We start from the raw sequence: 24,855 nt of genomic DNA on the forward strand, positions 1-24,855 counted from the left end.
TTCCTTTCCAGTCACCTTTCTCACTCACTATGTGTTAACAGACCTCTCTGCATTGAATCATATCTGTTATTAATCTCTGTCTCTCTTCCACAGCATGTCTTTATCCTGTCTTCCTTCTCTCACCCCAACCGGTCGCAGCAGATGGCCGCCCCTCCCTGAGCCTGGTTCTGCCGGAGGTTTCTTCCTGTTAAAAGGGAGTTTTTCCTTCCCACTGTTGCCAAAGTGCTTGCTCATAGGGGGTCATATGATTGTTGGGCTTTTCTCTGTATCTATGAAGCGCCTTGAGGCGACATTTGTTGTGATTTGGCGCTATATAAATAAAATTGAATTGAATTGAATTGAATCAGTATCAATGCACACACCACTATTCCTGCAGCTTACAAGGCTCCAGGCAGCCCGTGACCCTGATAAGGATAAGCGAAAGAGAATGGAAGGATGGATGGGTACAAGATGAGCTTACTGCACTAGGGCAGCGGACTCCAACCTTTTTTGCGCCACGGACCGGTTTATGCCCGACAATATTTTCGCGGACTGGCCTTTAAGGTGTCGCGGATAAATACAACAAAATAAAAGTAGTACTGAAAAAAAGAAGATTTATTCATAACACATGTGAAAAGACCCAGGAAAACCGAGTAAACGATAAAAACAATAACAAAATAACGCTGAAAACTGATAAAAACCCTGAAAACTATACATTTCACACCTAAGCCTCAACTCCAAACGACTCACGGGCGGTACCGGTCCGAGGCCCGGGGGTTGGGGACCGCTGCACTAGGGGACCATGTGCCATAATTTAAAATGTTTAGATTAGACGTGTTTACCTACTCTTCAGCCTCCTTTAGTAACCATATTGTAAGAAATGTAGCCTATTTGCAGATCTGAAAGCCAGCGTGTCATCTGGAGGCGACTGTTGTTGTGATTTGACGCTATATAAATAAAATTGAATTGAATAAAAAACGTTTTGAGCTACATCGTGGACCTGAACATCAACGTGCCACTCTCCATGTCCCACAAGCTGGTGGCAACCTCTCCTCGAGACCTGTAAACACCAGCCAAGATCAGCAGGCCCAGGTGAGAAGCTCTGTCTCACCCATCCCTCTCATGTTCCCATCGGCTGTCGTATCAGTCGTCGCTTTCATCAATATCTCTTGTCCTCGTCCTAGTTGTCCTCCACTTTCTCAGTGTTCCCATCCGTATCTGCGGAGGCCCTCTGTGTTTGTGTGCTCGAGAATTACGTCTAGGATATCCCGAGAGAGGAACAGGCGGAAGGTAGACTCAATGTCCGTGAACTGTGCCGCTGCGTATTTTGTGCGGCTTCCCCTTAGTGACTGACTTTGAGTTTGAAATTAGGTTTGGGACTGGGATGGGCTGGGACAGTGAACAACAATGGGATGCCATTATTGTTGCTGTTGTTGCTGCTGCTATGGGACCCTCTTGTCCTCTGTAGATGATTGAAGACCAACATATGGCCCTGTTCTTGGACATGACCACCTGTCGTAGTCTCACATTTCCTGTTGTTGTTGTGGTCTTGTTATTCTTTGTCGAGGCGTCGAACAGGTGTTTGCAGTTCATTGCGTGCTTGCAGAGTGGAACACATTGCTGGTAGTGAAGTTTGTTGCAGCGTTGAACGAGTTGTTATTGGAGTTCATCACTGAGTTGACCGCGTTGCACTTGGTCTTGTTGTCATCTGCTGGCATCTTTATAGTGAAAACAGCTCTCCTTTTGTCCACTAAGTCCTGAAGGAAACACAACAGCTCCACTACTGAACACTAAAAAGGGATTACCTGCTTTTCATGGCAACACTCTTCAAAAACCGCGTGGGGGAGGCTCTAGCATTCTGAATGGTTTCAATAATCTTCGAAGGCATGCCTGCCGCATTCAAATTCCACCTTTCAGGGGCCAGGCCCAGAGAGCGACCTGGTCAGGGTGGGGATAGTGTATCTCCCCACGTGCCTGAGAAGGTCCCTGCGGATAGCTCGTCCACCAGAAGCTGGCTGGTTTCTGCTATTCTGTGTTTGGATGGAGCTAAATCAGTGACAGCCCTGATCTCTCACTCGGATTACTCCACACATTCGCTGAACACCCTCGGAGCTAAGGATAGCCCCAATGGGATAGTTTGAAACTCGTTCGCTACGTTCTGATAATGAGATATTTCCTGTGATAAATGAAAACATGCGTCTGAGAGGTCAGTTGTGACGAACCAATCGCCTGAGTAAATTGAGCGGCAGAGCATTTTGTGTGTGAGCATTCTGAACGTGTACTTTCTCAAATTCTTGTTTAACACACGCAGATCCAGAATAGGATGGCGCGATGTTCCGTCCTTTTTCGGGATGAGGAAGTAGCGGGAGTAAAAGCCCCGCTGAGCGTCTTTGCTTGGGACCGCTCTGATTGCCTGTTTGTGTAACAGGGAGGATATTTGTCCTCCAGGACGTTTGCTGAATCGCCACTGGCCACTGAAGTTAACACTCTGCTGAATCTCGATCGTTTTACCGCAAACTGTAGTCTAACATGGGAAACGGTTGACAAGACCGAGGGATGGACTGCGCATGTGCACCACCGCTCCAGCCGAGCTACGAGAGGGTCCCTGAAGACGGGGTAGTATGACATCACGCCGGTCTCCCGGAAGGAGTTGGGGCTGTCCCCCTCGGGAAGAGTGTGAGCTCCCCCCACTGGGGACAAAGAGAATTACCAGTGATTTTCTTTTGTTTGTTATTATGAAACCGGGGAGACATTCTGCCCTTGACGAACTGCCTGACTGCAGAAATGCACATTTTATTCCTTTTGTTACCCCAAAGCACAGTGAAGTGCCTGGTGACTCTGTCAGTGCTCAGTGACTCTGACAGAGTGCTTGGGGATTAGATTAGATTATTTTGTCAACCTTTGGAAACATCCTCTATAGAGTTAACCCATTTCATCTTTAAAACTTAGGCCTGGTTTCTTTGCCCCCTTTAACGGGTAGCGCATATCTTTTATGCTCACATTTAACCTGTGTCACATTTTCTGGAACAATGGTTCTCTGTGCTCTGTGCTTCTTTTTCGGGTTCTCCTTTCTCTGGTTGGTTCCATTCGGTCTCGGGCTTCCAGGATTCTCACCACTCCTGTGGTCGCTGTGGTCCTGAAATCTTCTCCTGTAAAGGATAGAAAACAAAACGCCTCCCTCTGCTACACCTCACTAATCTACTGTGTTCATCTATTGTTCTCTTAATTATTCAAAGTTGGTTCAAAATATCATGTTCTGGGCTCTATCCTTTATATTAACTTTACTTAATCTTTACTTAATCTCAATGTTCTTTATGTGTGTGAGGAACACTTTTAATTTTATTAAACACACCCAGGGTCAGATATACACCATCCCCATATCAGCATAAATCTCCGCTAGAAAGCACACTCCAAAATTTTTGTCTATCAGGATCTATGTCTCTTTTTGCTTCAAGCAGCTACATAACATGCAAAAGTTACAGTTAATGACAATTAGACAAGTTTCCGTTATCTGAATGAAATCAATTTAATCATCATGTCAAATCTTTTCGAACTCCTGGCTCCATCCAGAGCCTGCATCCTTGGAACTTCCTAGAAACAAAACCTGTGTGTTAACCTGAACTTCACATTTCATGCTCAGTTTCCCCACTTATGATCCAATCTGTGTTATAAGCAAGAAAACTTCAAACAGGACAGTTATCAGTCACTTCTGCATTGTGCTGTCACTTGGTGTTTGCTCGCTCTGTGGTATAGTATCGCTTCCTGTTCCTGCTCAAACACAGTGGTGTTTCTGAGTAGCTTATTTGCTTAGCAGTTTAATTAACAACTTTTAAATACATTCTTTTTTCACAGTATAATCTTCACGTGCTTCATCCGAAGCGCACTTTCTGTGTACTCACTACCTAATTTATAGTATTCACTCACTGTCTCTGTACTGTTTCGCTAGCTTAGCTCGTAGCCGACTCGTTAGCACCATGGCTACTTCACCTGTCCCTTCTGCACTTTCTTGCTCATTGTGTCAGATGTTTAGTTACTCCTCGGCCTCCTTTAGCAGTAATGATATCTGTAACAAATGTAGCATATTTGCAGCTCTGGAGGCCAGGATTACTGAACTGGAGACTCGGCTTTGCACCCTTCTCTCACCCTTAGCTAGCCAGGCCCCTGTAGCTGGTGCAGCCGAAGATAGCGTAGGCCCCGCTAGCTGTTCCCCGGCAGATCCCAAGCAGCTTGGGAAAGACGGCTGGGTAACGGTGAGGAGGAAGCGTAGTCCTAAACAGAAGCCCCAGGTACACCACCAACCTGTTCAGTTGTCTAACCGTTTTTCCCCACTCGGTGACACACCCGCCGGGGGTCAAACTCTGGTAATTGGTGATTCTGTTCTCAGACATGTGAAGCTAGAGACACCGGCAACCATAGTCAATTGTCTTCCAGGGGCCAGAGCAGGCGACATTGAAGGAAATTTAAAACTGCTGGCTAAGGGTAAACGTAAATTCAATAAAATCATAATTCACGTCGGCAGTAATGACACCCGGTTACGCCAATCGGAGGTCACTAAAATCAATATTGAATTGGTGTGCAACTTTGCCAAAACAATGTGGGACTCTGTAGTTTTCTCTGGTCCCCTCCCCAATCAGACCAGGAGTGACATGTTTAGCCGTATGTTCTCCTTAAATTGCTGGCTGTCTGAGTGGTGTCCCAGAAACGATGTGGGCTTCATAGATAATTGGCAAACCTTCTGGAGGAAACCTGGTCTTGTTAGGAGAGATGGCATCCATCCCACTTTGGATGGAGCAGCTCTCATTTCTAGAAATATGGACAAATTTATTAAACCCCTCAAAATATGACTATCCAGAGTTGGGACCAGGAAGCAGAGTTGCAGTCTTACACGCCTCTCTGCAGCTTCTCTCCTCCTGCTACCCCCCCAAAAACCCATCTCCATAGAGACTGTGTCAGCTTCCAAAAAGACAAAAAACAAACTAAAAACCAGCAACAAACAACTTAAACATTTACAAAGAAAGAACAATACAGTATCCACATCTGAACCAAAGAGTAAAACAGTGAAATGTGGATTATTAAATATTAGGTCTCTCTCCTCCAAGTCTCTGTTAGTACATGACTTAATAATTGATCAACAAATTGATTTACTCTGCCTTACAGAAACCTGGTTGCAGCAGGATGATTATGTTAGTTTAAATGAATCAACACCCCCGAGTCATTCTAACTACCAGAAATCTCGAAGCACAGGTCGAGGGGGCGGTGTGGCAGCAATTTTTCACACCAGTCTATTAATTAATGAAAGACCAAGACAGACTTTTAATTCATTTGAAAGCCTGATGCTTAACATTGTCCACCCCAGCTGTGAAACTCAGAAACCAGTCTTACTTGTTATCATCTATCGTCCACCTGGGCCTTACACAGAGTTTCTGTCTGATTTCTCAGACTTTATATCTAATTTAGTTCTGAGCTCAGATAAAATAATTATTGTGGGTGATTTTAACATCCATGTAGATGCTAAAAATGACAGCCTCAACATGGCATTTAATCTGTTGTTAGACTCAATTGGTTTCTCTCAAAATGTAAAAGAACCCACCCACCACTTTAATCACACTCTAGATCTTGTTTTAACATATGGCATAGAAACAACCATTTAACAGTGTTTCCTGAAAACCCTCTCCTGTCTGATCATTTCTTGATAACATTTACATTTACAATAATTGATTACGCAGCAGTGGAGAGTGGACTTTATCAAAGTAGATGTCTTTCTGAAAGCGCTGTAACTAAGTTTAAGAATATAATCCAGCCACTGTTATCATCGTCAATGCCCTGTACCAACACAGAGCAGAGCAGCTATCTGAACGCTACTCCAACAGAGGTCGATTATCTTGTTAATAATTTCACCTCCTTACTACGTACGACTCTGGATACTGTAGCTCCAGTGAAAACTAAGGTCTCTAATCAATAAGTACCTGACCCCGTGGTATAATTCTCAAACACGTACCCTAAAGCAGATGACTCGTAATCTGGAGAGGAAATGGCGTGCCACAAATTTAGAGGATCATCATTTAGCCTGGAGAAATAGTTTGTTGCTTTATAAGAAAGCCCTCCGCAAAGCCAGAACAGCTTACTACTCATCACTGATTGAAGAAAATAAGAACAACCCCAGGTTTCTCTTCAGCACTGTAGCCAGGCTGACAAAAAGTCAGAGCTCTTTTGAGCCAACCATCCCTTTAACGTTAACTAGTGATGACTTCATGAACTTCTTCACAAATAAAATTTTTATCATTAGAGAAAAAATTACCAATAATCATCCCACAGATGTAATATTATCTACAGCTACTCTTAGTACCATTGATGTTAAGTTAGACTCTTTTTCTCCAATCGATCTTTCTGAGTTAACTTCAATAATTACTTCCTCCAAACCATCAACGTGTCTTTTAGACCCCATTCCTACAAAACTGCTCAAAGAAGTCCTGCCATTGATTAATTCTTCGATCTTATATATGATCAACCTATCTCTAATAATCGGCTATGTACCACAGGCCTTCAAAGTGGCTGCAGTTAAACCTTTACTCAAAAAGCCATCTCTAGACCCAGCAGTCTTAGCTAATTATAGGCCAATCTCCAACCTTCCTTTCATATCAAAAATCCTTGAAAGAGTAGTTGTCAAACAGCTAACAGATCATCTGCAGAGGAATGGTTTATTTGAAGAGTTTCAGTCAGGTTTCAGAGTTCATCACAGCACAGAAGCAGCTTTAGTGAAGGTTACAAATGATCTTCTTATGGCCTCTGACAGTGGACTCATCTCTGTGCTTGTCCTTCTTGACCTTAGTGCAGCATTCGATACTGTTGACCATAATATTCTATTAGAGCGATTAGAACATGCTGTAGGTATTACAGGTATTGCACTGCAGTGGTTTGTATCATATCTATCTAATAGACTCCAATTTGTGCATGTAAATGGAGAGTCCTCTTCACACACTGGGGTTAATTATGGAGTTCCACAGGGTTCAGTGCTAGGACCAATTCTGTTTACATTATACATGCTTCCCCTAGGCAGCATCATTAGAAGACATAGCATACATTTTCACTGCTATGCAGATGACACCCAGCTCTATCTGTCCATGAAGCCAGATAACACACACCAATTAGTTAAACTGCAGGAATGTCTTAAAGACATAAAGACTTGGATGGCCACTAACTTTCTGCTTCTTAACTCAGATAAAACTGAGGTCATTGTACTCGGCGCTGAAAAGCTTAGAAATATGGTATCTAACCAGATTCTTACTCTGGATGGCATTACCTTGGCCTCCAGTAACACTGTGAGGAACCTTGGAGTCATTTTTGACCAGGATATGTCCTTCAACGCACATATTAAACAAATATGTAAGACTGCTTTCTTCCATTTGCGCAACATCTCTAAAATTAGAAATATCCTGTCTCAGAGTGACGCTGAAAAACTAGTTCATGCATTTATTACTTCCAGGCTGGACTACTGCAATTCATTATTATCAGGATGTCCAAAAAACTCACTGAAAAGCCTTCAGTTAATCCAAAATGCTGCAGCAAGAGTACTGACAGGGACTAGAAAGAGAGAGCATATTTCTCCTGTTTTGGCTTCCCTTCATTGGCTTCCTGTTAAATCCAGAATTGAATTCAAAATCCTGCTCCTCACATACAAGGTCTTAAATAATCAGGCCCCATCTTATCTTAATGACCTTGTAGTACCATATCACCCTATTAGAGCACTTCGCTCCTGCTCTGCAGGCCTACTTGTTGTTCCTAGAGTATTTAAAAGTAGAATGGGAGGGAGAGCCTTCAGTTTTCAGGCCCCTCTTCTGTGGAACCAGCTTCCAGTTTGGATTCGGGAGACAGACACTATCTCTACTTTTAAGATTAGGCTTAAAACTTTCCTTTTTGCTAAAGCATATAGTTAGGGCTGGACCAGGTGACCCTGAATCCTCCCTTAGTTATGCTGCAATAGATGTAGGCTGCCGGGGATTCCCATGATGCATTGAGTTTTTCCTTTCCAGTCACCTTTCTCACTCACTATGTGTTAATAGACCTCTCTGTATTGAATCATATCTGTTATTAATCTCGGTCTCTCCTCCACAGCATGTCTTTTATCCTGTCTTCCTTCTCTCACCCCAACCGGTCGCAGCAGATGGCCCCGCCCCTCCCTGAGCCTGGTTCTGCCGGAGGTTTCTTCCTGTTAAAAGGGAGTTTTTCCTTCCCACTGTCGCCAAAGTGCTTGCTCATAGGGGGTCATATGATTGTTGGGCTTTTCTCTGTATCTATGAAGCGCCTTGAGGCGACATTTGTTGTGATTTGGCGCTATATAAATAAAATTGAATTGAATTGAATTGAATGTGTTTCTTCAGTTCATGGTAACATGAGTTATATCAAAAAATGTTTCCCCTTTAGCATTTGGAATTTTCCCAACACTATAATGTAATACCATAATCTAATCCCAGTCAATAAAACAGAAATTTTCTCAAAGCAAACATCAGCAACCCCAGAATTAAGTCTTCCACTCCTCCTGCTCATGGCAAAAGCAAAGCAAAGCAAAGCAAAGCAAAGCTTCCCCTTTCTCTTGCTGGCATGGTAAATTGTTTATCCACATTTATTCATCCCAACCTTGGTCCAGTCACACACATTCACTCACATGCATTCACACCAGGTATTGCTGATAGTGGAGACTCCCGCGCAAATAATCAGATTCTCCACCCTCAGCAACATGAGCTCATTCATTTGTTTTATTTTGTTTTTTAGGAAAATAGTTCTTTATGCTCTTGGACTGGATCGGCAATCCTTTTAGACAGGGACTTTCAACCTGATCAGGTCCCCACAGGTAGCCTTCTCCTCAGCCAGTTGTAATCTGGAAAGGTCACCTTATGTTTGTTCTCCCAGAAATTTTTACAGTGGTATTAATTCACTCTTGCAGGCCTGCTTAGAACAAAAATGAGAAAAAAGAGAGCTGATTATTAGCTCATCAATGCACAAAACAAAATCACCTGACAGGTTTTCTCTAAGTGCACTGTTACAAAAATAATGGGCTCCCTTAGACATGTCCATATTTAATAAAACTCCCTCTATTAAAATAGGAAGAACACCCAAAGCAAACTGACCGAATCAACCCATCACAACAACCTCAAAAATCTTAAACACGGAAAGTTTTGCTTATTAATCCATATGTTGTTGGGATTAGAACTTCAGGGTCACAAAAGTTTTGCCTACTCTTGGCTTAACTAATACTTAGTCTGAAATCAGACTTAAATCACTCCCTCTGTTCATTTTCCCCACATCATATCTCAGTGGCCTCAGGTTCTCCAGCATCCTGACAGAATCCACTCTTGGGTTCAGTCTCCTCTGTGTACACATGGCTGTCGTTAAAGCACAGGTTGTGTAAAGGAAAGGGCCCAAAGGCACCTTGCTGTCAGAGCTGCCGGTTCGTTTGTGTCCCAATTTGCATTTCTTCTTAACACCAGGAGAGTTGACACTGAGGCAAGATGAGCGGCTGCCACTCAGAGATGAATTCTTCTCGGGTCAAGTCCCCAGTGTGGACATGGACTGTGAGATGTTACGCTGCAAGTTTGATCTTCGGGCAAAGAGCTTTTGAGCTTAGATTTCTTTTCTCATCCCTGTTATTGCTCTTTGGAGCTGCATTCCTTATCTTCAGCCAGGAGTGAGAGCTCGCTGGTGAGGTTCAGTGACACATGGCGCTGTGAACAATTCAACCAGAAACTTGGCCTGAACGTTTCAAATAATGTTGACCTATAACTTTCTTCCTACATGTGGAAAATTGATCCAGGTCTGCTTTTCACCTAAAAATAACAAAACAGACATTTTCATTATTATCATCACTGCTTAAAAAACCCGCTCCTCTCTGTCTGGTCAGAAATACCAATTATGTCATGATTGTAAGTGTAAGCATGTTCTTCATTGCATTTATGTTACGTGTTCATATTAATGTTGAGTGTAAGCTGCGTCTTCATTGCATAGGTATTTTATAATCAGGTTTAATTCATGCCTCTTTGAACTCAGCTGTGGATTCAAACTGTCTCACTTCTGATTAACTGCAGCCAGTGAAGACTTAAAACAGTTTGTCTCAGTGCAGCCAGCATTAACTTATCACATGGACCGCAGCCGATCCATCAATATCAACACAATTGTGTATCCACATGTACACAACTGATTCTTCACTTGTGTCACAGCAGATCCAGCAATATCATCAGAATTACTTCAACATGGTAAACATTGATTTTCCTTTAACATCAATTTACCATTAAAACCCACTTAGACACCTTGCCCAGCTCAAGGCGTCCTTTTGTCGGACTTACCATGAAATACCATATTACCTTTAACTCAGTACTGTCATTCTCCAAGTTTCATTATCATTACTTCAAAGCTTCACTTTATTCTCAAGAATTCAGTTTTACCACTACTGAGCCAATTTAATAGATCATCAACTCAGCGAACAGATAAAGAAAATTTATCCAATATGCACAGATTTGCTTTCTGAACAGGTTTGTGCCTACCTTTAAATCTTTTAGACCGGTCTCCTGTTCGCCTCATATCAGATCCAACCTTCGGCCACATTTGTTCTCTCTCTTGCAAAGGGAACCGGGTGGAAACACCAAATATTAAACCCGATTCTTTGATCCCCGTGATAGAACAGAGAAAACCGACTCATAGTGGTCAAAACATTTATATTTCTTTTTATTCAATCATCTTCCAGAAGAGAGAAACACAGCTCAAACGCCAGTTGCAGGATCTCTAATATTAGAATCTAAGAACGTCTCACATATAGGTGTTATTTTGGTACTTTACACGTCACAGTTTCAATACAAACATTTCTTATATGGCAAAGTTCCTCTTTTCTGTCTGGCTTCCTGTATTTATTAATATGCTGTACAGCTCTACACTTCCTGTTTTCAGTCTGGGTGAGCACTCAGTTTGTGAGTCAAAAGTGGCCTTGCTCTTCAAGCCTTCATTATTAAAGCACATAAAACAATATAATAAGAAAATAAGGATACTAAGGATATATTAATTACATGACAACACATGTAATGGCTGTAGCTCAGGTGGCAGAGCGAATCAGCCACTAACCAGAAGGTCGGTGGTTCAATCCCAGGCTGCTCCAGTCTGCATGCCAAATATCCTTGGGCAAGATACTAACCCCATGTTGCTCTCCGATGCATCCATCGGAGTGTGAATGTGTATGAATGTTAGATACTTAGAAGTGCTTGTGTGAATGGGTGTGATTGGGTGAATGAATTAGCTGTATAAAGCGCTTTGAGTCCTCGGACAGAGTAGAAAAGCACTATATAAGAACCAGTCCATTTACATATATAGTTAGATTTTTTCCAGATTATACTTGATTTCAGTTGTACTAAAATTGTCAAATACATGTAACCATTTTTGTTTGCCTTCTCGAACAAATAAAAAGCATGGTGACGCTAAATAAGAAAAAAAGTAAATCTGCTAACACAACAAGAAACTTTCACATTATAATATTTGTTCAACAAATTAAGAATATTGTACTTCATGTCAAGTGCGTTCGTCTGGATATATACAGAAAAACAAAATTAGAAATTTCTGGGGAAAATATTTTTAAATTCAGCACGTGGTCATTTTAAAATTAGTCTGAATAAAGTTACATACACTCAAATGTATAATGTGATGAGCATGACAAGTTTTGGTTGTAATGAATTACAAGAAGTACTCAGATTACATTTTTACACTTTGTGGCAGCTGCCTTACTCACACGGGGTCACTACAGCAGGTGGCTGATGTTTGCTTTTGGTTTCCATCAGATGCTTTTCCTGAGGAATTTGTGTCTCCATTGTAAAGTATTACACTATGAATCCACTATGAGTAACAGAAGTTCATTGATTTGCAAATCAAGCAAAGGCTTTGATAATGTTTTCAATTCTAATTACTCCTAAATGTTTTAAAAATCATTGCCACAAACTCAAAAGAACTAAATAAAGATACATGTGCTGTTTTACTGCAACTCATTTTCAGATAGCTGACACTAATAAAGGATGTTGTGTCGCTGTGTGTATCTGCATCTCAGCTGCATTATTTTTGATTATAAAGAATATATTTTAGTGAGTGACAATAATTGTCTCCAAGTTATAATTGGAAGAAGCATATGTAGCTCTACAACACTGGTGGTGAGTCACATTGATGAGGAGGAAGCGTCATGGCTCCAAACTAGCAGCAAACTAGCTTTTAGTTCAGCTAAAGCCAGTCAGAGCTGATACTATTGATAGCAGCAAAGTAATAGAGCACAAATTACATGCAGAGGTAGATGTTCATTAGGCTACATGTTGACAGTAACATAACACTAAGATGTCACAGTATGATGTGTCCATTCAAAAGTCCTGGCTTTCCCAAAAAGCATATAAATCAATCAAATTCCACTCAAGGGATCTAAGGAATCCAACAGTAAATGCTTTAGAGAATCAAGTGTATTTTCTCCCGATGGCGATAGTGCTCTCCCAGTATAAATTCCCACTGAAGACGAGAATACGCACTCGATATCACAGATAAAACATTAAAAGCTAATTACGACACACACATAGAGGAGACAGGGATGGGCGTGACATACAGGTGCAAAACCACCATATATGATCTTCTGTCATTATTTGACTCATTTTAAAGATTGTATCCAAATAATCAAGCATGTGAATAAAAGAGAGAGAGGTCAGTGCACAGGACTAAGTACTATGTACAGCTTCTTATTAATGGCAAAAAAGTGAAATTGATCTGAAAATCTAGAATTATCCTTTCAAGTGAATCTATTAATCTTATTAATCATTAATCACTCTCATTGCTACATTCATCTGGACTTTTGCCTGACAGTTCAAGCTGCACCTGTTTAGTCTCATACTGAGTCTTGATGCAGGTACTCAGCTTCAGCTCCTCTCTCTTTATGGCTGCTCTCTGTTTATACCAAATTTAAGATTCTGGATTTGACTTTAAATCAGTGCAGAAGAAACGTGTCACTCAGTGCCAGCAGGAGTGAAATCTGCTGATGCGAATCAAGAGATACAAGGTTTTGTGTCAGAACCATGATGGAGCCTGGAGTGACTGGAGCCTTCCTTTGGACTTCCCCCAGCTGTTACACATCATTTTAATGTTTATATGGTTAAATATTATCTGTAATCTTGGAGTCATTTTTGACCAGGATATGTGCTTCAAAGTGCACATTGAACAAATACGTAGGACAGCTTTCTTACATTTGTGTAATATCTCTAAAATTAGAAACATCCTGCCTCAGAGTGACGCTGAAAAGCTTGTTTTTGCAATTATTACTTAAAGCTTCAGTTACTTCTCTTGTAATTTATTATTATCAGCTTGGCTTAAAAACTGTCTGATGATCCATTCACAAAGAATAAATCACATGTTCTAAATCCTGCTCCATTATATATACATCATATCCTGTCACCTGTCAATCTGTAAATTAAGACGACTCCACTTTTACCTGATTATCATGGAATGTAATCAGATTTACATTTGCAACCCCTGACCTACGTGCTTGAATTACACCCACGCCACCTCAAAGCTGAACGTAGATACAGTAACATCATCAGCTGGTTTCTGACGTCTCATTTTGAAGCCTCGAGATTTTCACCATCACTTGTTTCAACCAACCGGATGAACGTAAATACAGCGTTAACGTCAAAGTGCTGCGGTTTCAATGGTATAGATCGGGGGTAACCGTGGTTCAGGGGGTTGGGAAGCTCATCTTGTAACCGGAAGGTTGCCGGTTTGATTCCCCCTCTGTCTGTCTTGGTCGTTGTGTCCTTGGGCACATGACTCACCTACCGCCTACCGGTGATAAGGGGCCGATGGTGCGATATGGCAGCCTCGCCTCTGTCAGTCTGCCCCAGGGCGGGGATTCTGACCCGCATGTATTTGCATACATTATAGAGGCCACTAGTGCTGACCAAGCTGCCATCTTTCTCTCTTCCCGTCTTTCAATGCTTCAATTTCAGCTGGACCCTCTAAAGCGCAGGTAAGTAATCATTTTTTGTCATCTTTCCTTCCACTGGACTGGACATTTTTTAGTTACATCTGGTGAAGTTGTGGTAAAGTGCTGGTATTAGCCTATTCGTCGTAGCAAGCTAGCCTGAAGCTAATATTTGCTAAATTTAGGGACACCCGTGTCTCTTTAGGAGTTGGAGGCCGGTGTTTTAGGAGCGGCACAAGATCTCATCAACAGGCAGTGTTGGGCAGTAACGTAATACATGCACCGGCGTTACGTATTTAAAATACAAAATATGAGTAAATGTATCCGTTACAGTTACTGTTCAATAGGTGATATTCAGAATACAGTTAGTTTGCTGAAATAAATGGATTACATGGCGGTAATTTCCTGTTTCATATGTTAGGCTATGTCTCTCTATTTCTGGTAATTCCACACCAGTGGAAACCCAAACAAAACACGCAATAAGAGCCTCTAATGCCTGTCTTTCTATCTGGCGGCCCATGTCACCCCTACATACAGCCATGAGTGAAGAAATATTTTTAAAAATTATTATACAAAAATTATTTAATATGAAGGCAATAAGCAGAATGTTACAGGCATCGCCCTAATGCATGTAGCATCATGGGCAGTGTAGTCCGTGCTGCAGGGAGAATGGACTGCCATACCCGTGATGTGTCTGTGAGCGAGGGAGGGAGAAAAAGGAAAAGTACGAGCTGTCATCGAGCAGAAACGGGAGCTGGAAGCATGTAAATATAATAATAACCACTGCAGCCAAGAAGAGAGCCTGTAAGGTTTTATTTTACATGTAAAGTCAATGGAAAAAGCGCGATGACACGCGATTGCATGTCACGCGAAAATTTGGAAGCAGATTTGTGTTGCGAAAACACCAAAACGCGTAAAACGCGCGTCAGTGTACCGCGAATAAAACCACGCACGTGAGTTTTTGTGTTGCATTTTGTGCATACGCGCGTTTCGCATCTACCGCTCGAGTTGGAAAAATCTGAACTCCAGCGTCAAATCGCGCCGCGACAACCAATCAGGAGCCTGGTGACGTGGCTCTGACCCAGGTCAAAGGGGCAGATCCAGCCAAGCCCTTCATTCTTCATTCAGTATGGAGGAAAAGCTCATCACTGCCGTGGACCCTAGCAATCAGTCGTTTTCTGATGAGGCAGCAGCTCTCCAGGGCAGAAACAATGTTGTTATTTTTCTCCTCCTTCTCCCTGAGGCTCTTCCACTCCAAGCTGGGTCCTTTTTATTCCTGTCTCTCTGTAAATAGTTACATTTCATATATTTATGTTTAATGTTTTTGTTACTGAATTTATATATTTTTTCCAATAAACATTTGTAATGACTAATGTCTCAGTTCTACTACACAGCAAATATTGGCACCCGACTCACACAAGTAGAATTTGTTTCATATTATACTAATGACAAAATATACTAATACAGTGGGATGCAAAAGTTTGGGCAACATTGTGAAAAGTCATCATTTTCCTGTACAAATTGTTGGTTGTTACAATAAAAATTGTCAGTTAAATATATCATACAGGAGACAAACACACAGTGATATTTGAGAAGTGAAAAGAAGTTCACTGGATTTACAGAAAGTGTGCAATAACTGTTTAAATCAAGCAGGTGCATAAATTTGGGCACCACAAAAAAAGAGAAATGAAATAAATATTTAGTGTATATCAATGTGTGTGTCTCCTATATGACATATGTAAGTGACATTTTTTACTGTAACAGCGATTCATACAGGAAAATAATGACTATTAATAAGGTTGCCCAAACTTTTGCATCACACTGTATACAGGAACATAGTGAAGACAAGTTATTTAAGAGAGTAAAGAAAGGTTAGTTTATTTTGGAGTAGAGCTCCATTTATTAAGAAAAATTTAAAAAGACAGGAAAACTCTTTAGAGGTTTGTGGGTGGCTCTTAAAAGAGCCGTTGTAGGGAAGTCACTGGGACTTCAAACAGGCTACGCCTTTGGTTGCCAAGACACAGCTCCCTCCGCCGAGAAGTGGGCCATGAACTTCTCCCTCAACAGGACAGCCTCTCTGGAGGAGTTGTTTGCTGCTACACGACCCAGGCCTTGCAACGGCTCCACCACAGCAGGTGCCACACCCCTCACAGCAGGTGCTCCTCTCTCGTCCAAACAACGCAGAAAATTGTGGAGAACACACGTTGCCTTCACGCACTTCTCCGCAATTTCAGGACGGAGCTCCATGGAGCGCAGATACAACCTCCACTGTGAGGGAGAGAGGGAAGTTCCAGCACTCCTGGAATCCCTCTGTGATGGACCGCCAGTCTGCAGTCGAAGGCACAGCCATGAAATCATCCACTAGACAGTCCCAGATGGCCGTCGCTACCTGGGGGTGATCTGGCTCACCGTGGACACACCGACTCTGTAACTGAACGCGATGGTCCTGAAGGAGTCCCCGGTGGCAAGATACCTGGAAAAAATTGTTCAAAATTAGTATTATGTGTACTGCAGTTACAAAATACATTATTCAAATTCCAAAACACTTTTGTGATGTCAGATTTAAATCACAAAACATAAATCTTATATAAAACATTTTGTAATTATAAGGATAACTACATAATATATATTAGATATAATATAAAACAGTCTGCGGGGATTATATACAAATATTCAACTATCCCAGAATTAAACTAGGTCTAAATAAAAAGGAGTGAGCATCACTACAAAGATTACCAACAGTGGTCCTCGTACCAGTTTGATATCAGCAAACACAGAGGGCATACACTGATATGACACCACAGCCATGCTATCATTCAAACACTGATAACAGCATAAATTGAATTAAATCGGGACTTGATGAGACCTTCTGAGTATCACTAGAAATATTATAAACAGTCGTCTCCGTACCACAGTTTGCTGTCAGTAAACACCAACAGCATTCACTGTTAGCATAGCACATCCATGTTAGCAGTGTATAAATGGATGGTTTAGCATATATTAGCACAGGTATCAATAAAGGACTACTGTATTAAACACTTTTACTAACCTCAGGCAGATGGACAGGCGCTCTGCAGGTGGGATTGAGCGCCTGTAGTTGGTGTCTAGGCGGGCGATGCTGGGACCAACGCGGGACAGCAGGTCCTCAAACTGGGCGAGTGAAAGACGGTGGTATCGCTGTCATCGCCGTCATCCAGGCGCAGCTCCTGGAGCAAGTGGTGAAACTCACCAAACTGCTCACGCGTCTGGAGGACCTGATGGACCCAGTAGATCATCATGATGTTGTTTATTTTATTGCTCTAGTCTTCTTCTGCTTGTTTTCTTCTTTCTTTCTCAACAGGTGATCCAGGAAAAAAAAAAAGAACCCGACGTATTAGCCAGAGGTCCTTTACTACGGTTCAGAGCCGCTGACCTGTTTTATATACGAATAGTTTTCTATACGAGATCGCTGCAAAAAGTGCAGCCTTACCTAATGTCCACCTACTGTTACTCATTTATATTAAGATTTAAACATCTAGCTGGTGTTGGTGTGGAGAGTAACCTTCAGCAATAGTAATAAATCACACAGCAATAGTACATTTATGTAGTTGTAAAGTATTCAGAATACGTTACTTCTGTAATCTTTGGTGGAATACATTTTAAAATTAACCTTCCCAACACTGACAACAGGTTAGCACCTCATACCACAGAGCAGCAAAGCAGTCTCATGAGCGCTGGGAGGGACACGCCCAGAGCAGAACAGACAGTGCAGGAGATGACAAGGTTAGTAATTGTATGGTGAAAATTATACTTTAGTTATCTTGTTAGTTATCTACAAAATCTGCTTCTCACATATAGGGCATTTCCAAGATTTTTTTTCAAAACTTCTTCAATTTCTTTCATCACAGCTGTGCTGTGCCAGATGTTCTGTTGACCCACAGTGAGAGGCATCATTTCAGAAACACCAGGAAGACTGAAACTCATCGCCGGGATCAAGCAGGGCTCGTGATCTTCACCAGCAGCTCCCTCACAAGAAGGATAAACCCAGCATTTCATGAACACTGTGATGGAGACCTTTGCTTTGTGTAATGTTAGAAGTACTCAGATAATCCTCAGAGGGTCTGGACTTTTACATAATATCATAGCTTTAAGTCCTGTAGAAAGTTAAATACATGTTGTGCTCTCTGGTTACTCTGGTATGAATGACTCTGAACTACTTTATGGTAAATAACACACTATTGTCACAAAACAGTGAAAAAATTCCAGATCACAAGTTTTTAGTTCAAATACAAGTGATGACCTTTGACCTTCATCAGGTTTTATTTATTTATTTATTATTTTATTTTATTTAAACTGAAATATAAAGTTTATCTCTCAAATCTGAAATAGAGCTGATCCTTCTCTGTCCTCACACACTCGGGATCTGAAGTTGTTCAGTTCTACAGTTCTGCCGACAGCTGTTTATTTTTCATTTGCTTTAAAGGCCTTATATACTAACACACTTTCTAATATCATGTTTACCTTTGAGTTGTTGATGCTTTATAAATGGACATCTGCAAAGATGAGATGATGGAGCAGGTTTCAGTCGAGGTTCAGTCTGCTGCTGCATCCTGGTCACAACATACAGAGGTGTTATCAGCTCAGTATTGAACAAGAAATATTAATGCTTCAAATTATTTGTCCTAAAGGATGCAAGCTGTACAGAGTACTGCACATGTGACTTTGTGAACATAACTCATTAACAATAATTTGGACAGTTTTTTAACCTGAATATTAGATACATACATCACATAAACATTTCTCTTCTTTGATTTTCATCAATGTATTTCCTTTGATAGATTTTCCGTCAATACTTCTGCCTGATTAGAAGCTCATAGGCAGTTCCTGTCACTCTACAATAAAACAATGTAAAGGCTGCCCTCTCTGCCCTCCCACTAGCTGACACAAGTAAACTGTGCTACGATGCCTTTTTTTTCTATAATACACATGTATGATTTAGATTTGTACTTATGTGGCAGCTGTTTACTGACCTGACAAAGTTATTTTCCATGAAAACTAAAAGTGGTGAAATTCTCAGAAAATGAATGAGACGTGTAATTTGACATATTGTTGTTTTGTGTGTGTGTTTGTCTGTGTGAAGTTTTGATGTGTATCTGAAAAACACAATTTTGAAAACACTGGAAAAAGACCTCAAGACATGTTTTCCTTTACTTTCTATGAAACAAAAATTCCCACCAAGGCTTTTCAGTGTGAAATTTAGTGTATAGAAAACACCTGTGCCAGGTTGTCTCCATCTAGTGGTGAACATGGCCTCACCACTACATCAGGTGAGCTTTTCACTGTGCACAGTGACTCAAAAGTCATTTAACAATTTAAAAAAAAACAATGTTACAGATTCAGTAAGAACTGAAGTTTATCATAATCCTTCAAGTTTCACTCAGTAACAGCACCTTTTATTGACTATATTTTAGAGTCACATTTATATGAAATGTCAAACAATCACAGAGTGACACTGAACTAAACAATCAATGCCATGTGAGTTGTTCTTGTTTGTTCTTTATATTGGATTTATTGTAAGCAGCGGGAGTAAAAGCTAAAGAAAAAATAGTAAAGATATGAATGAATCTCTGCTCTTACAGCTTTTATTGTGCCATAACATCAGCTTTGAAACTGTCCTCTTGCTCGTCTTGTGGATGCTCTCCTCTTCTTCACCTTTCCTGTTCCTTTCACCAAACTGCTGCACTCTCGTTCTCTGCTCTCGCCTCCTGTTCTGGTTATAATTAGAATGCAGTCAGCATGTGCCAAACAAACTCCCCCAAATCTATCATGTTTGATACGATGATGACGTTTTTAACATCTTATTTATGCACTTGTTGGGTGGGAAAGAGTAAACAAAGATGGGGCATAGAAGCAGAACTGAGTCCTACGTGTGGAGGGACAGTAACTGCGTGTGTATATGTGAGCATTTAAACACTGCACAGAGTCAAATTAACAGTAACATAGCGCACAATAATAATAATGGATTGCATTTATATAGCGCTTTTCAAGGCACCCAAAGCGCTTTACAATGCCACTATTCATTCACTCTCACATTCACACAGTTCATTCATACAGTTGTAGCAGCTGTACAGCTGCCCTGGGGCAGACTGACAGAAGCGTGGCTGCCATATCGCGCCATCGGCCGCTCTGGCCAACACCACAGGGCGGGAGGGTGAAGTGTCTTGCCCAAGGACACAACGACCAGGACAGAGAGCCCGGGGATCGATCCGCTTCCCAACCCCCTGAGCCACGGTCGCCCACAATGTGACAACAAACGTATAAAACACAAATTCTTACCTAGCAGGAGAATAAATAATGAGTATTTTAAGGCTACTGCATGTACAGATGTCACTGCTGGCTCACATGAGCTACCTCTGAGACCCGCCACAGTTTACTCCCCGGTTGACTGTCGCGAAAGAGTCGTAAATCACCGGCATTGTAAAACTTAAAATGATTCCAGGGCATGTTATAAGAAAACACCCAATAGATGTACTGGATATTAAACGGTATCAAACGACTAAATGAACACAGGGTTACAATTACATGCTCACATCGTCACATCGAGAGTTTATTCATTAATCATCAGAGTTCAACAATGTTACATCCAGTTGAAAACAGCTTCACTAACGCCAGCAAAACAGGCTAACAGTAAATAAGAGCACAAAAACAGCCGTGCTTATCGACAGCTCGACATATCCTCAACAACTCACCTCAGTATGGCTGCCATCGGTCACATTTTAACTGTCCGTTTTACAACCTCTTCCAGAAATTGAACCCACTATACACATATGCAGTATATTTATTTTACTTGGTTTTAGAGTTGGAGTATTTATATATTGATCTGAAATATTTTGCTGCTGAGCAGCAGAGCTCCAAAGCGTCCCCCTGTAACCATGGTTACGCAGATGCGTTCCGACTGGCGCATCACAGAAGAGAACCTGTTTCAAACGGACACCTGGATCAACCTGGAATCAGTTTGAAAAGTGCCAACTTTTATTGGCACTTTTCTGCTGAGATCCGGAGCTCGAGGCCCTGGCACCCCGGGATAAGATGAGTTGCTGTGTTTTTCACGGAGAAAAACTAATTAACATGATAATTAACTAATTATCATGACATGATAAACATGTCAGTGTTAGATGGAAAAAAAAGATGCAAGCAGAAGAGGACAGCAGATTGAGAAGAGATTTCTTCAAACGGTAAGGAGCTTCTATCAAGTGATATGTGATAAGCTTAAAACTTAAATCTTAAATCTAATGTCCAGATTCATGCTAAACTTTTCTGATTACTCCGTGAATCTGTTCATGTTTTGAATCGGGTAATTTCATGGTGAGAAATGTCTTTGACAAAAAAAAATGCAGGATTAATTAATAGCTGTATATGACTGCCAGGTTAGGACGTGGTCAATACTTAAGAGAGAGAGATTTTGCTCTGATAGAAATCTTTATTACTATTTATTGGAAATCTTTTCCTCCATGAGATTGTTTGGGGGCAAAGTCAATAAATTGTCTCCTGGCTTTCAGGTCCCCCTGAGCCAAATTTACAGTTTTTGCAATTAAGAAAAGAAAAAAAAAGATTTAAGGTGAAACAAATTTTTTCAAGTCATGGAATGATGACATTATCACTCATTCCATATTGTTCCTAAAGTTTGCAGTCTTTTTTTACTTAAAAGTTAAAGCAGAGCTTGTTTTTTTTTAGCTTCTTTGATAATGTAACTCTGCATTTGTGTACATGCATGTGCACTGATGTGTGCATGGGGGGTGATCTGACATTACAGACCCTTGAAAAAGTATTCATAGTCCTTGAACTTTTGCACATTTTGTCACCTTACAACCACAAACAAAAGATGTTTTTTATTGACAGTTTCAATGGTAGATTAAGGTGTGAAACAGCTGTGTAGTGCCTTTTGTTTCTGAAGAAGGTATTTAACTGAGAGCCATGTTAGGCTGGTGAGACTCTGCTGACTGTCTGCCCCGCGGTCATGTAGGCTCTCCACAAGCTTGGTTTTCTGTTCTTTGTGTGGTTGGATTAAAGAATGTTAGGTACCGCTCACCACTCGTCTGCAGGGTTTATTTGAATGGAAAACTTCCACAACAGTGTGCAAGCATTTCCATGTTTGGATTTTTTGCATTTTGTTGATTTGTAGGAGTTTATCTCTGGTAGGGTGGACCTCTGCGCATAATCACATGTGTGTGCAAACATTTCCATGTTTGGATTTCTTGGAATTTGGTTTCTGAGAGGAAGTTTATCTGTGGATTTGTGCAAATGTCTGTTTATTTATGTGTGCTTGCATGGAGATCTGAGGTTGGCTGGTAGGGTGGACCTCTGCGCATAATCACATGTGTGTGCAAACATTTCCATGTCTGGATATCTTGGAATTTGGTTGATTTGTAGGAGCTTATCTGTGGATGTGTGCAAATGTATGTGCATTCATGTGTGCCTGCATGGAGATCTGAGGTTGGCTGGTAGGGTGGACCTCTGCGCATAATCACATGTGTGTGCAAACATTTCCATGTCTGGATATCTTGGAATTTGGTTGATTTGTAGGAGTTTATCTGTGGATGTGTGCAAATGTATGTGCATTCATGTGTGCCTGCGTGGAGATCTGAGGTTGGCTGGTAGGGTGGACCTCTGCGCATAATCACATGTGTGTGCAAACATTTCCATGTTTGGATTTCTTGGAATTTGGTTGATTTGTAGGAGTTTATCTGTGGATGTGTGCAAATGTATGTGCATTCATGTGTCCTTGCGTGGAGATCTGAGGTTGGCTGGTAGGGTGGACCTCTGCGCATAATCACATGTGTGTGCAAACATTTCCATCTTTGGATATCTTGGAATTTGGTGTTCTTTAGGGGAGTTTATCTCTGGATGTGTGCAAATGTATGTGCATTCATTGTCTGCCTGGGTGGAGATCTGAGGTTGGCTGGTAGGGTGGACCTCTGCGCATAATCACATGTGTGTGCAAACATTTCCATGTTTGGATTTCTTGGAATTTGGTTAATTTGTAGATTATCTGTGGATGTGTGCATATGTATGTGCATTCATGTGTCCTTGCGTGGAGATCTGAGGTTGGCTGGTAGGGTGGACCTCTGCGCATAATCACATGTGTGTGCAAACATTTCCATGTCTGGATATCTTGGAATTTGGTTGATTTGTAGGAGTTTATCTGTGGATGTGTGCAAATGTATGTGCATTCATGTGTCCTTGCATGGAGATCTGAGGTTGGCTGGTAGGGTGGACCTCTGCGCATAATCACATGTGTGTGCAAACATTTCCATGTTTGGATATCTTGGAATTTGGTGTTCTTTAGGGGAGTTTATCTCTGGATGTGTGCAAATGTATGTGCATTCATGTGTGCCTGCGTGGAGATCTGAGGTTGGCTGGTAGGGTGGACCTCTGCGCATAATCACATGTGTGTGCAAACATTTCCATGTTTGGATTTCTTGGAATTTGGTTGATTTGTAGGAGTTTATCTGTGGATGTGTGCAAATGTATGTGCATTCATGTGTGCCTACATGGAGATCTGAGGTTGGCTGGTAGGGTGGACCTCTGCGCATAATCACATGTGTGTGCAAACATTTCCATGTCTGGATATCTTGGAATTTGGTTGATTTGTAGGAGATTATCTGTGGATGTGTGCAAATGTATGTGCATTCATGTGTCCTTGCGTGGAGATCTGAGGTTGGCTGGTAGGGTGGACCTCTGCGCATAATCACATGTGTGTGCAAACATTTCCATGTTTGGATATCTTGGAATTTGGTGTTCTTTAGGGGAGTTTATCTCTGGATGTGTGCAAATGTATGTGCATTCATGTGTGCCTGCGTGGAGATCTGAGGTTGGCTGGTAGGGTGGACCTCTGCGCATAATCACATGTGTGTGCAAACATTTCCATGTCTGGATATCTTGGAATTTGGTTGATTTGTAGGAGTTTATCTGTGGATGTGTGCAAATGTATGTGCATTCATGTGTGCCTGCGTGGAGATCTGAGGTTGGCTGGTAGGGTGGACCTCTGCGCATAATCACATGTGTGTGCAAACATTTCCATGTTTGGATTTCTTGGAATTTGGTTGATTTGTAGGAGTTTATCTGTGGATGTGTGCAAATGTATGTGCATTCATGTGTCCTTGCGTGGAGATCTGAGGTTGGCTGGTAGGGTGGACCTCTGCGCATAATCACATGTGTGTGCAAACATTTCCATGTCTGGATATCTTGGAATTTGGTTGATTTGTAGGAGATTATCTGTGGATGTGTGCAAATGTATGTGCATTCATGTGTGCCTGAGTGGAGATCTGAGGTTGGCTGGTAGGGTGGACCTCTGCGCATAATCACATGTGTGTGCAAACATTTCCATGTTTGGATTTCTTGGAATTTGGTTGATTTGTAGGAGTTTATCTGTGGATGTGTGCAAATGTATGTGCATTCATGTGTGCCTGCATGGAGATCTGAGGTTGGCTGGTAGGGTGGACCTCTGCGCATAATCACATGTGTGTGCAAACATTTCCATGTCTGGATATCTTGGAATTTGGTTGATTTGTAGGAGTTTATCTGTGGATGTGTGCAAATGTATGTGCATTCATGTGTGCCTGCGTGGAGATCTGAGGTTGGCTGGTAGGGTGGACCTCTGCGCATAATCACATGTGTGTGCAAACATTTCCATGTTTGGATATCTTGGAATTTGGTGTTCTTTAGGGGAGTTTATCTCTGGATGTGTGCAAATGTATGTGCATTCATGTGTGCCTGCGTGGAGATCTGAGGTTGGCTGGTAGGGTGGACCTCTGCGCATAATCACATGTGTGTGCAAACATTTCCATGTCTGGATATCTTGGAATTTGGTTGATTTGTAGGAGTTTATCTGTGGATGTGTGCAAATGTATGTGCATTCA

At 41.5% G+C, this 24,855-nt stretch overlaps 3 long non-coding RNA genes across 3 annotated transcripts; 1 reads left to right on the forward strand and 2 right to left on the reverse strand.

The window, feature by feature from the left end:
- Positions 1 to 14,407: 14,407 nt before the first annotated feature.
- On the reverse strand, positions 14,408 to 17,218 carry LOC146510898 (uncharacterized). The gene is made up of 2 exons (XR_014876094.1): positions 17,007 to 17,218; positions 14,408 to 16,430 (listed from the first exon to the last, which is right to left on the reverse strand). It is a non-coding gene; the product is annotated as an uncharacterized LOC146510898 (long non-coding RNA).
- An 8-nt stretch (positions 17,219 to 17,226) lies between these two features.
- LOC146510899 (uncharacterized) lies at positions 17,227 to 18,547 on the forward strand. The gene is made up of 2 exons (XR_014876095.1): positions 17,227 to 17,719; positions 17,845 to 18,547. It is a non-coding gene; the product is annotated as an uncharacterized LOC146510899 (long non-coding RNA).
- Positions 18,548 to 18,651: 104 nt separating this feature from the next.
- Positions 18,652 to 20,679, reverse strand: LOC146510900 (uncharacterized). Its single transcript, XR_014876084.1, has 3 exons — positions 20,273 to 20,679; positions 19,574 to 19,706; positions 18,652 to 19,275 (listed from the first exon to the last, which is right to left on the reverse strand). It is a non-coding gene; the product is annotated as an uncharacterized LOC146510900 (long non-coding RNA).
- Between the last annotated feature and the right edge of the window lie 4,176 nt (positions 20,680 to 24,855).

This window comes from Neolamprologus multifasciatus, chromosome 9 (assembly GCF_963576455.1).
Source record: "Neolamprologus multifasciatus chromosome 9, fNeoMul1.2, whole genome shotgun sequence".
NCBI classification, from domain to species: Eukaryota; Metazoa; Chordata; class Actinopteri; order Cichliformes; family Cichlidae; genus Neolamprologus; species Neolamprologus multifasciatus.